General features: G+C 42.8%; 1 long non-coding RNA gene across 1 annotated transcript in view; it reads right to left on the bottom strand.

Annotated features, from left to right (window-relative positions):
* The window catches only part of LOC108530439 (uncharacterized), a 21,323-nt gene extending 17,763 nt beyond the window's left edge, over positions 1–3,560 (bottom strand). Inside the window, exon 1 of the long non-coding RNA XR_001885828.1 lies at positions 3,479–3,560. This is a non-coding gene — a long non-coding RNA (uncharacterized LOC108530439). The remainder of the gene's footprint in view (positions 1–3,478) is intronic.
* Between the last annotated feature and the right edge of the window lie 10,297 nt (positions 3,561–13,857).

Below are 13,857 nucleotides of genomic sequence, written 5' to 3' on the forward strand. Positions count from 1 at the left end.
TTTTTTTTTTTTTTTTTTTTTTTTTTACAGTCTATGAGAGTGGCTATTTTTTCCCCAGATAAAAGAAAATTAAAAAAAACAACAACAACAACAAAAAAGAAAACCACCCTCTTTGGAAAGGGAATTGATCCTCAGGGACTAGTTAGAGCCAAAGGAGCCAGAAGCTTATAGATCATTACGAAAACCTAGAGCCATTGACTCAAAAAGAGCACGCGAATGGTATGAGGAACAAAACCTGAGCAGATGAGTTCTGACCCAGTCCCTCTCCTACTTCTCAGCCAAGTGGAACGCTTTACTCCCAAGATGAGGTAGGGTCATGATGAAAATAGCATCAGAGAGGGTTTGAGTACATTTCTTTCAGGTTATTAAGAGATACTCTTAACCTTAGAGAAAAAAAAAAGTCATCATCATAATAATTTTTATCATTTAACAATGCCCTTGAATCCATTATCAACCTGAGTCGTCTCCAGTGTTCTGAGGGGTAGGTTAGGGCAAGAACTGCCATCATTCACACCTCATAGATCCACATATTCCCACCTAATGTTACTTTGGGCCACTTTTAGGAAACATGTATCAAGCTGAGCTTACTTTCCTTTATTAAGATTATTCACAGTTATGAAAGTAGAATAACAAGGCTGGGTGTGGTAGCTCACACCTGTAATACCAGCAGTTTGGGAGGCCGAGGTGGGCAGATCACCTGAGGTCAGGAGTTCAAGACCAGCCTGGCCAACATGGTGAAACTCCCTCTCTACCAAAAATACAAAAATTAGCTAGGTGTGGTGGTGGGTGCCTGTTAATCCCAGCTACTTGGGAGGTTGAGGCAAGAGATTTCTTCGAACCCGGGAGGAGGATGGTGCAGTGAGCTGAGATCATGCCATTGCACTCCAGCCTGGGCAACAGAGTGAATCTTAGTCTCAAAAAAAAAAAAAAAAAAAAAAAAAAAAAAAAAAAAAGTATAATAAAAAGGGTAAATAATATTCCCTGATTTTCATCCAGCACTTTCAGATTCTAGAGCACTGCCACCTCCATCATAGTATGTGACCCTCACAGCCATCCTCTGAGGTATGCCCGGGAGGATTTATTATCCCCATTTCACCGATAGAAAAACTGAGACTCAGAGACGTGCAATAACAAGTTGCGCTCCCTCTTAGCTGCCTTTGTAGAGTTAAAAAAGGAAACATGGAGACCATGTGCTCCTGGATGTTCCCCCACGGAGCCCAGCAGCTTTGGAATCCTCTCGAGCTTTCGGGAGGAGCCCCTACTTCAGGCTTCAACAGCTCATTTACTGGCATAGTGAGATGCTAATGATAGAAACCACCAAATGGACAGTTTTAACTAATCTGACTTCCCCCTTCACTAATGACTACAGCCACTTTGTCCCACAAAATCAATAGTGGGTTAGAACCCCTTCTTTCCTTCTGGTAGAATTCACCTGCCTCTGGTTTCATCAGCCAAGAGGCCTGAGAGCAGCCAATCAATAAAGCAGCAATCAAAGCAATTTTTAAAGGAGTTGATGAAATTAAGAACATTGGGTTTTATTAAGCCAGGTCCAGAAGACCGTCTTAGCTATGAGACCTCACGCAAGTCATTTCACCTCCCTGTGTCTTAACTTCCATCTGAAAAATGGGTCGAAAATAAGCCCTGTCTGACTCACCATGTAGACTGGTTCTAAGATCACAGTTAGGTGTTATTAGCACCCTGTAAATAGGTTCTCAGAAGGTGAGGGATACTCAGTCCTATCCATGCAGGAATTTCCAAACATGTAACTCAAGGGGCAGAGAGGTAGCCTAGGAAAAGCAAGGGCCTCGTGGGACACAGACTACTAGGTGTGGCACGTGCAGTGAGGCCTGCATTGTGGTGAGAAGAGAGACACAGGGGTGCCATAAGCAGCTACACAAGACCCCTTTCCACATGTACCCAGGCTGACAAAAGTCACCAGAAAATACAATCAGAAACTCCTTTAAAAGAATCAATTAGTCCAACAATTTTATTCCCTGGGGAAGATAAAATTTACACACTTCCTCTAATCAATCAATCCCACAAACCTGTTGAAACTTCAGTCGGAAAATTTGCAAACTGCTAAGTAATACACAACTTTTTTTATAGGTGGCAGACTAGAGGTGGGAAGGGAACATCAGTCTCCTTAACACATGCAAACGAAAACATGTTGGTCTTTAAAGAGTTATGATGAACTCTCGGTTTTTCAGTAGGAGACTAGAATTTTAAAATCATACACAGCAGAACCAGAAAACCTCTTAGAGGCCATTTTCTAATTTATCCTCCCCCCACCCATTTTACAGAAAAGGAAACTAAAACTCAGAGAGACGTGACCTGCTTCCAGTTACACCACAAGGTAAAATCAGATAAAATCATGAGCTGTGTCCCTTTCTGCATTTAACTCAACGCACATTTACGGAGCACCAACCAAATTCTTGCTGGAGAAACAAAGATGGATAAGTCGCAGAATGCATCTTCAGGGAATTCAGAGCCCATTAGGGAGACAGACATATAAGCAGATGATTCCAGCACAGATTGGCATGTGCTGTATTAATGATACAGAGTGCTATGGGAAGACACAGAATTGGGAGTGGCTAATTCTGCCTGGGGTTGCCAGGAAAGTCTCCACCCAGGAGTGGGCATTTAAGTGCATTGACAGAGTGGAAGAGCATTTCATGCAAAAGGAAAAGAGTGAACTAAAGCAAGGGGACAGGAGAGAACACAGCTTGTGTGGAAAGCCCCACACAAATAGTTTGAAACAGCTGGAGGGTTTATAGAAGGTGCTGCAAAACCACCTCATGGGATGTCACTAGGTCACAGCTGCCACCCTCCACCTCATTTGGCATGCTCCCTGGGGCTATGGCCTGTGTCCACCTAATGGGCCAGTCTAACACCTGGCCAAGTGCCGATGGCATGGTGGGTCTTAATGAATTCCCTTTGAAGATGAGAGGACTGTGAGGGAGAAAAGAATTTGCCACTCAAGTGAGTCAACTGGAACGGAAGGTGTGTCCTGGCTTCTGAGTCCTAGCACTCTGACTGGTTGACCAGACAGCCGAGGTCACCTCCCCTGGGGCCACAGGGTTCTACTTGGGAACATCAAGTCTTTTTTCAGCAAGTTGTTCCTAAGCTACCACACTTCTGGCTTACCCCCTGCCTTTGTAGTTTTACCAACATAATTGATCCCAGAGCTCGGTTTCTGCCATACCCCTTGGTTTCCTAGGGAGTGATGATATATGCAGGCCTCCTCAGAGCTGCAGTGCAGAGCCCAGGCCTCCTGGGGGAGAGCACGGAGGGATATGTAAGAGGCAGACATAAATAGTCTTGCACTGCTGCAGTCATCCTTTTGGGTGCTCTGAGCTTCCTGTCCTGAGCTAAGATTTTCCTCTGGGGTTAGCTGAGGCACAGAAAGATAAACAAAGCTTTAAAGTGACACTCCTTATTGGAAAGCTACAAGCACTTGCAAGATACCATTTTTTCCTACCCTCTGATGAGCATGTCTAGGCTTCCCATCATCACACCCTGTGAAGACTCCGTAAGGTGTATATGGGAAGAGGAGAGACCACTTGAGTATGAGACGTCTTTCAAGTGCCCTCCCACATATGCTAGGTCTACAAAATGTCAAAACAGCCAGGCAAATCATGCCAGGATTCATCATGGCAGGGAGAAACCAGTCACCCTGATATTCACCATTGAGCAGCCCAAACAACCCTTAATGACTAAGGTTTTTTCCACTTACACCTGGTTCTTTTGCTTTCACCACACAATTGTGTTAGCAAATGAGATCCTTGAGTAAGCAAAACAGGTCCTTCAGTGATTCTCTTGTGAAAACACATTCCACATCCTACTACAGATATTCAGAGTCAAGGAGCATTCATTCACCTAGGTTTTTCAAAACACGCCTCCAAGCCATTTTCACCATGTAGTTGCTATGATCTGAAAAATCAAGTGCGTGCACAAGCAGGTAGCCAATGACTTGCGAGAGAAGGATAACTGGGCAATGAACAAAATTAAAAGCAAGTCACAGATGCAGAAAAGACACTTACAATTTATGTAACTGGATTAGTACCCAGAATACAGGAGGAAGAAAATTCTACACATCCATAAGGAGAAAAAAAAAATAGAAATAAATGATCACACTAGATAAACGTGGAAAACTCTGAAAAGGAAATAATCCTAAAAGAAATGGAAAGATGCTTAACTTCACTAATATTCAAAGAAATGCAAAATAAAAAAATTAGGAGATGTCATTTCAAACCCATCAGATTGGCTAAAATTTTAAAAGTTGGACAACATGAAATGTTTGACATGATAGAGCAATGACAAAACGTGGACTCTGATGATAGGACTGTAAATTAGTAAAGCCATTTTGGATAGAAATTTGGCAATATCTATCAAATTTGAGATTTAGTATACCTTATATCTTAGCAATTCCACTCTTGGTATATAACCAAGAGAAATTCTTGCATACATACATAAAAATATGGATTTAAGAGAATTGTTTTTAAAAGAAAAAAGTAATTTAAAAGTTCTTTAGTAGGAAAAGGCTTAATAAATTGTGATACATTCATACGAAGGAATATTATATAGAAGTTAAAGTGAATGAACTGAAATTAATGTACCAATATTGATACATCTAAAATAATGTTGAATAAAAAAGCAATTTTTAGAATAAATCAATATTATTCATGCAAATTTTAGTAACATGAAGTAATACTACATATTGTATTGTACACATACTTATGGAGTAAATCTACCAAACATGGACAGGACAGATGCATACATCTTTGAGATGGTAGTTATTCTGGGAAGGAAGGAAAAGTGCTGGAAGGAGGTAAGCTACAAAGGACACAGTTGTTTTTGGATTTAGCTTCTTTAAAAAGCTGAACCAGGTATAAGGATATGTTAACATTCTCAGAAGTCACGGTGGTGGGAATATAAATGTAACGGTCAGTACAAGTTAGGTTTTGCTGCAATAACAAAAACCCAGAATCCCAAAGACTTAAAAGAGCAAAGATTTCTTTTTTTATTTTGCACATTGCAGGTCGGCAGAAGGTGCTGCTTGTTGTTGCCACTTAGGGACCAAGGCTGACAGAGCAGTCACCACCTCCTTGCTGGCAGCTGCACCAGAAGGAAAGAGAGAGCAATTACACGTTCCAGACTGGAAGTGATACACGCTGTCTCCTTTCACAGCTAAGTGGCCCAGACTAGCACCTGGCTTTACCTTGCTCAAGGGGCCAGGAGTGCAATTCTACCATGTTTCCAGAAATGGAAAGAACTGGAAATATTTAGCTAACAGAGTGAAACTTCATTATGGTGGGTGTTTGTTACAATACTTGTCATCCTTTTTTACATGTTTGGATTATGCTTCATATTTTACACAATAGAAAAAAAAAAAAAACTCTGGTTTTTAAATCAGGAAGGGTAAGTTTCAGTCTGAGAAATGGAAGGTGAAAGAGTCAGTGGGTGGTGGACAGCAGTGGACAGAGGTTGTCAGTCCCATAGATTTGCCTATTCCCAGGCCTGTCTCTATGATTGTGATATCCACAATGATGCTGCAATTATCCCTTCTTCAGAAATGCATGTCCATGTAAATGACTCCAAGCAAGTTGACCTTCTTTGCTTTTGTTTCTACCCACTGAGGCTGAGTAGCCAGTAGGAACCCTGATACAAAGAGATGTAGTATGCAGGGCATGGATTATAAGGTCCAAAGACTTCACTAAGTCAGTGCCAGCTCTGCCACTCACACTTCCGGTCACCTTGGGCAAATTGCCATAGTGCCCATGTCTGTTTTCCTCCTCTGTAAAATGGGCATAACAATAACACTAAGTCTCCGAATAGTTGTGATAAACAAATGAAGTATGTAAAGTGTTTTGTAACTGTAACGTGCTGTACAGAAGGTCACTGTTACTAAAGACCTAAATTTCACTGCAAGGGAAGCCTCAGTCCAGATTTACATTTCTGGCCGACAATGACTCACACAACTTCCTTCACCAGAGCCACCTGGTTGACAAAATAGACCCAGGCATCATTCTGTGGTCCAACTACTTAAAGAATCTATTGATTTCCCCTTGCGAAAGTGAGTCTGGGAGCAGGGATTAAGCATTACTGCAGATTCCCCAGGGAGAATAAAGGGAGAGGCTATGATTCCTATGAACACGGCCTGAATGGGGAGATGCTCTAGGCCTAGATTGAAGCCTGGGTCTCTGGGACCCTTGGAATATTGGAGCTGGAAAAGCACACAAGGGAAACAGTGACCTTTCCCACCGTTTTTGAAAGAAGAAACTTAGGCCAGGAGGGGCAAAAAGGATGGCCCTTCTCAAGCAGCAAGAGAAAGAGAATCAAGAGATCTGGGATTTATCCTGGGATCTTCTATTAACTCAAGGCAAGCCCCTTTTTGCCAAATGCCTGGTTCCTCATGGGCAATTAGGGGATTGAACCTGACCTCCATGGTGATTTCTAATGCCTGTTATCTTAAGCGACACTCAGTTCTAGTGAATGTAAAATGCAGTAGAGTTCTTCTGAAAAGTGAGCTTTCTGGTCCAGGTATTGACTTTGTAGGTTTGGCTCTAAGGAGTTATCTTCTTGTCCCCCTATTCACTCTCTGAATGCCACCTATTTTCCTGCTAAAAAAAAAATAAAAAATAAAAAATAAATTAAAAAAAAGGCTTCTGGGTGGCTTGCTTAGTTTTTTCTTAGACCTTGGAGCCTTCATGCTCTTGACTTTCCTCTTACCTAACAAATACTCTTACCTGCCACTGTTACCTGCTCTGGGGGCTTGGCCAGAATAGCCTTCAGTGGGTAGTGGAGAACATGAGACATAAGTCTTGTCCCCAAAGTCACTCCCAGGGGATGCCCTGCGTGGCAATATTGCCGCTGATAACATTTCCCCAGAGATCACAGGAAGCTGTGCAACCAGACGCAAGGGTATGTCTGATCTACTGGCAGCAGGTGCATCCTGCTTTGACAGGAGACACAAACTCTACAGGAGGATCTCTCATGCCATATTACCTGGGGACTTGCCCTTGAGGTTGACACAGGTTCTCCTCAGAGTTTGCACTAACTCATTCTGCCAGCAAGTCCCAGGAACAGAGAAAACACTAATGTCTCCATCCGTAATGATAAAAGGTAGCCATCACACCTGCAAGGCACTTCTCAGTCTGCAAAGCACTTTCATACCCATTAGCTTATTTGCTTTTTATGAAGAACTGAGAGGTAGCTGGGGAAGAGATTTTTCTCCTGTGTTATAGATGAGGAAGTTTATCTGAGGCCCAGAGAGGTTAAAGAATGTAAGGTCAGATCTTTTGATTCTAATTCCTATTCTTTCCCCATGGTACTACTGAAGTATTATCATCTTATTATAAAATCATATTAACAATCAGGCTAGAGGGCCTAAATCACTCTCAGATATAAAGGTACTCATCAGCTCTCTTTTGCCCTTCAATTAACAATTTAGGAGGAGAAACCATTTCTGAAACCAAAACAGCATTTACATTGTGGTTTGTGTATTATCTGGTGTCTAGAATCCAGGTCTTTAGTTAACCTTTCACCCCTTGTCCATTTTCACCCCAACTGGGTTTTTATGTTGATCAGTACAACTGGAAAAGGAGAAGCAAATGCTGCTGTATCCATCATCATGTGGGTGTCCACACCCTCAACATGTCTCCTTAAAGGGATTTCCAAAGTTGAAGGTCATAACAGGAACTCTGTACTGTTTAAGACCTGTGATGATTCCCTATTGCTTAGAGGGGGCTGAGAACCAGTAGCATCAGCATCACCTGAGAGTTTATTAGAAATGCAAATTTTCAGGCTGCACCCCAGACCGACTGCATCAGAATCTGTATTTTAACAAGATCCCTCCGGTCACTGGTAGAGTCCTTTATCTACCCCAACTGCCTGTGAAGGCAGCACCGTCCAGTTATACATTCTCACTTCACATCTGGCCTTTGCTCCTGTAATTATTCCTTCCCCTTGTTTGTCCCTGGACCAAATCCTTCCCATTCTTTAAAGTCTGCCTCTTCCAAAAAGCCAAGCCAGAACTTCCTGGGAGTGAGTAAACTTTCCTTCCTCTAAATCCCAGTGCCACAGGCCCTGTACTTTCTATCTCAGATTATGATTTTTATGATCATGATTTATCTCCCTCTTTAAATTATGAGCTCTTCAAAGTCAAGGTCAAGGTCTGATTCATTCCTATATTTCTGAAAGCAGCACAATACTTTGCAAAGTTCCCACTGCAAATTAGTTCCCCAATGCATGTGTCCATAATATTTCTTTCTGTTTCTAATTGAGGTATCTAGAGAGATGAAGAAATTCAGGTTATCATTCTTATTACTTTAGTCAACAATTACCATATATGATTATAATCTAGACTTGGAAATATTTACCTAAAATATTCAGTCACTATCTTCAAGCATACATACACACACTCCCCACCACAAATACACACAAGCAATCAGTTCATTTCATTTGTTCTTCATTGTTAGGAGAGCAGTTGGTCGGAATTTATTGAAAGTATGGGTGAAATGACTGCTATACACATTTTTTGATCTTACCAAGAAAAAATTAAGAACTTGATCCTATTATAGAATGAAACATAGTATCCAGATCTTAGAGTCTCTATCATAATCTGCATTTGGGACAAGTAAAGGTCCCCTGGCCCTTGTTCAGTTGCTTAATGGAAAAGACTCCAAAGACAGAATGCCACTGGTGTTCTTCCAATTATAGAATCATCTGATTAGAATTACAGTAAATGCATAGCTCAGTTTGCATTGTCCTGAGGTGAACCGCAAACCAAGTTGCTCTGGTTGGAGCATTGGAGGGTACTGAATGCTGAAAGCCCACTACCTCATCTCAGTGGGGCACTCATCCTAGGGCTAACTTGGAAAGGGAGAGATACCAGTTAGGACATGCCACTTCTGGGGACCCTGGAGCTCTGGGGGCCAGAGCTAAGTGGATTATTTAATTAATGTTTAGTAGAAATAGTCAAATAGTCACACACTCCAGATATTAAGCCAATCCAGACCTTTGCATTGAATTGGAAGGAAGATTCGTCTTCGTGACTATTTTAGAATTAATTATTCTAGTTTATTTCCAGCCTGTCAGCATTGAGTCTTGAGAGGTGGTCTGTAAAACATGAGTTTTTCCAATCACGGGGTTGTGTTGTGGTCCATGGTCCCATGGGTTTTCTTGCTGTCTGGCCGCAGAAGAACAGATCAGGAATCCTACAGAAGAATCCTAAATCCATTCCTCCCCTTCTACCTATTTCAGTTACAGCTAGAGGGTTGGGACTCATTCGTGTGTTAGAACCAAACCTGACTACTGTGTTATCATTGTTTCTAATTTAACTACCAGACTGTTAAACATTACTGCCCCAAGCCCAGCCAGGGGGTGGGCACTGCACTTTGAAACCACCACGTCAATAGTGCTGTTGGATGAAACTCTGCTCTACTGGACCATGAAATGGGTTTTCAAAGGGACAGAGAATGACAGATGTGTAAGCCATGAGTAAAACTGTCTCACCAGAGTGGTAACATTCATAATGGAGCAGAAAGAAGCATCACAGTGTGATTGGAATCTGTCCAAGTCCCCGGCACAGCCAGGCCAAAGCACAAACCAGGGAATGCTTTGGAGATTTGTTTCCTCATCTACAAAATTGTATTAATACTGCACATGCTCTCATGAGACTTACACAACTACATATTATTTCTTTTAAGGTAGCAGTTGGAGTCTAGTGCTGCAACCTGCTAACTGGGTGACTTTTGGAGTCTCTGTTTCCTCATCCAGGCCTATCTACCTCACAGAGTTATCATGAGCATCCAAGGAAGTGACATGAATTGGGGTTGCCTTGATTTAAGTTGGGAGGATGATGTCTACTTTCTTATTTTCTAAAAGTCTTCAGTAGAGGAGAGATCAGAAAAGCCCTCTATAAAGGGCTTTCTTAAGCATTAAGGTTTTTGTCACTTTCCTTCCCTGGTCTGGACCAATCACAGGAATCATAGACGTAATCAAAATTAGGTGATGTTTAAAAAATCAAATAATTAGCTGGGTGCGGTGGCACACACCTGTAATCCCAGAGACTCAGGAGGCTATGGCAGGAGAATTGCTTGAACAAAGAGATGGAGATTGCAGTGAGCCAAGATCGTGCCACTGTACTCCAGCCTGGGTGACAGAGTGAGACTCCATCTAAAAAAAAAAAAAGTATTGAATATAAGCTATATGCATACATACATTTGCACACATCTTGGTGAATATCTTAAAAAGAAAAACATTAGGTTTCACAAGCAAACTCTTATCTGTCAGGCAAATTTGTTCTTAGCTAGAAACTTGGAAGGAGAGTATTGGATAGTAGAAATACTCTTTGATAGTTGAAAGACAAAGCTCTATAATGATTGGCTGTTTGAACCAAATCAATCCATCTGTCCATCTCCACCCCAGCTACTTTTGATCATGCTACTTATCACCTTTCTCTTAGCCTGTACTGATTGAACACTACACTGCCTGTATTATGCATCAAATATAATTTGACATCAGTTTAGAGCCACTGGGCCTTTCTCAACAGAAAATCTTGAAACTATGTAGAAATCATCTATGAAATGCTGGTACTGAAAGTGTTGTGGAGAAAACTTGTTTGTAGTTGGGTTTTAGGTGACAGAACACCAGCAAGAAAGAGAGAAGGCTCTTCCAGACAATAAACACAGGCAAATGGTAGGCCAAGGCCAGGTTAAATGCCACCCAGTGTCCTTCTGGGAGAGTTTCATGGCCTAGGAGCATAGCATGTCAAGGCTACAAAGACTTAAAAATCATGTACCACCCACCTTGCTTTAGATATGGGGAAGCAGGGCCTCAGATTGTGGATGTGACCATGTCCAAGGTCACACAGCCTATGGCAGAACCAAAGCTAGAAATCAAAATGCTATGCTCCAGCTTCAGGACACTTGTTCCTACAGCACAGTGACATTCTGTCAGGCTGTCAAGCTCTCAGGGATAGGAACTTATCAAATAACATGGAAATGTTTTCTCGTTTGTCTCTGAAGGTTACAGAGTCTGAGCATTCTTAGGCTCTTGTACAACAAATACGAAAACTGCCAGGGCTTTGGCTCCCAGAAAGTGGCAGTTCAGTGCTGTGGAAATCTGGACCCTAGTCTCAGTTCACACACTAATGCTTGTGTCTGATGCACTTTGGCTCCAAACTGAAACTTCTTTGTAGTCCCAGGAAGAAAAAGGGTGCTACAAATCAAGAAAAAAATGGGCTGGGCACGATGCCTCACGCCTGAATCCCAACACTTTGGGAGGCCAAGGCGGGTCCATCACAAGGTCAGGAGTTCGAGACCAGCCTGGCCAAGATGGTGAAACCCCTGTCTCTACTAAAAATACAAAAATTAGCCAGGCACGGTGGCAGGCGCCTGTAATCCCAGCTACTCAGGAGGCTGAGGCAGGAGAATCGCTGGTACTAGGGAGGCAGAGGTTGCAGTAAGCTGAGATCATGCCACTGCACTCTAGCCTGGGGGCAGCAGAGCAAGACTCTGTTTCCAAAAAAAAAAGAGAGAAAAAATGAAGGCAGTTTTCTCTTTTCAGGAGCATCCCAAGGAGCAGACTGATGGTGTCAGTGCCCTGCAGCTCTTCAAAGCCCAACTCTTTAGAGATATGTGAGTATGGAAATGAATACCCACATCTGTCTACTGGAGGCTGACAATATTAAGTCCTGGGCTGTGTGTGTGTGTGTGTGTGTGTGTGTGTGTGTGTGTGTGTGTGTGTAATTAAAGCTTCAAAGCTCCTCTCTCACTCTAAACATCAACTCCAAATTGTTGAATGAAAGTCCATAGACAACTTGTATCTTGTCACTTTTCATTAGACTCAGTATTCTGAAAGGCACATAAGTGTGTTCTATTCCACTCTACAGATGAAGACTCTGAGGAACAAACATCCTAGTCACACAGCAAAATCCAGGAGTGGAAGTCAGTGAAAGCTCTGAGACCAGGGCTTAGCAGCTGTTTCCTGGGATGAACACAAAGGCATGGCCTCGATAATTGAATTCAGGGAACCCGGCAAGGTGCCACCAGTTTCCAGGCCACCCTACGCTGTTATTTTACTGGAATGTTTGTTATATCAACTGTCTTCTCTTTGTTAACAGCACCCTCTGGGGCAATATTCCCTGTCCCTATCCCCTATCCCAGCCACTCTCTCAACACACAAACATGTACACGCACACACTCACACTCACACTTGATGTAATTACTCCTATTCATTGTTCAGATTCAGCTTAAATGCAGTTTCTTCAAGTAACCCCTTCCTTACCATCAACACTCCTCTAAAACAATTCCTTCTGTTCTGTGGTCTCTCACACCATCTGTCTTTCCTTCTCAACACTATCCCAGTTTGCAAGCATCCATTGAACTGTGGCCCAGCTGATGAATTTTTGACCACCTTGATGTTGGGGATTATCCATAATTTTTTTTTTTTTTTGGAGACAGAGTTTCGCTTTTTTCGTGTAGGACAGAGTGCAATGGTGTGATCTTGGCTCACCACAACCTCCATCTCTCGGGTTCAAGTGATTCTCCTGCCTCAGCCTCCTGAGTTGCTGGGATTACAGGCATGTGCCACAACACCCGGCTTTTTTTTTTTTTTTTTTTTTTTTTTTTCATTTTTAGCAGAGACGGGGTTTCTCCATGTTGGTCAGGCTGGTGTCGAACTCCCAACCTCAGGTGATCCGCCTGCCTCGGCCTGCCAAAGTGCTGAGATTACAGGCATGAACCATCATGCCTGGCTTTTCAGCCTCCATTGTACCCCAACACTTCGCCCAGCACCCAGTGTAGAGGAAGCATGCAGTGAAGAACCAATGGGTCAACAGAAGAACGAGCAACTGTACAAGACCACAGGAATTCCTCTCTTGTGAGTAGGGCTTTCAAAGCTTCTTTCAGCTACTCAACAACTACCCGTCATCTGCCAGCCACTCCCACTCTCCATACCTGACTTTTCCTGTACTTCCCTTCAGTGTGCTTACAATTTCTACAGCGCCGGTTTTCCTGCCCCAGATTCTTTGTCTATCAAAACACTCACTCTTCAATGTCAGTCTAAAAGTAGCTCTGCAATGTCTTCCTTGAATTCTTCATAGACTATTAAATATCCTTTCCCCTTTTGTACCACAGCATCCTGTGCTCAGTGCTATTGCATGCCAGAGCTGAGATCCTGGGTTATTTATCTCCATATCCCCCAAGAGGGCTCTGCCTGTAGGTGGTACTCAAATAATACTGAGTGAATAAATCAAAGGATCAAAGACTTCCATCATGAGATGTTGAGCTCCTTGACGGCAGGAGCCCTCTATTAACCACTCTGGTACAGTGTGTTGCACATAGTAGGCACTAAACTATGAGTTGAATCAAATGCCATCCTTTCCCAGAGATGATGTAAAGAGGCAAAGTAATGTATTGGAAATAGTGTAAACTTTGAAATCCTTCAGGTCTACCTACTGTGTGGCCTTGGGATAATGACTGAACCTCACTGAGCCTCATGTTCCTCATCTGAAGATAGCACCACTGCCTAAGACAATTGTGACAAGACATAGATGTTGATGAGTCTGGCATTGGCGTGGCACACAGGAGGTACCCAGGTACATCAGCTCCTTTTCTCTCTTCTTTCCTGAAGTCGCAGAGACTGGCCAGGAGATGGGAATGCCCATGCCCAGTGGCTCCTACTCAAACCCTTTCACCCCGACACACAGGAGGGAGACAGGAATAGGCTCGAAGAATGACTCAGCTCCGGTGACTAAGGCAAGGAGGTGGTGGTGGCAGGAACGGGGTGGGGGCTGAAAAGGAAGTGAGTGAACACGATATCTGATGAAGGATGGCTCCAAAATAAAAAGGGGTT

Source organism: Rhinopithecus bieti, unplaced genomic scaffold, assembly GCF_001698545.2.
Source record: "Rhinopithecus bieti isolate Rb0 unplaced genomic scaffold, ASM169854v2 scaffold_5626, whole genome shotgun sequence".
NCBI classification, from domain to species: domain Eukaryota; kingdom Metazoa; phylum Chordata; class Mammalia; order Primates; family Cercopithecidae; genus Rhinopithecus; species Rhinopithecus bieti.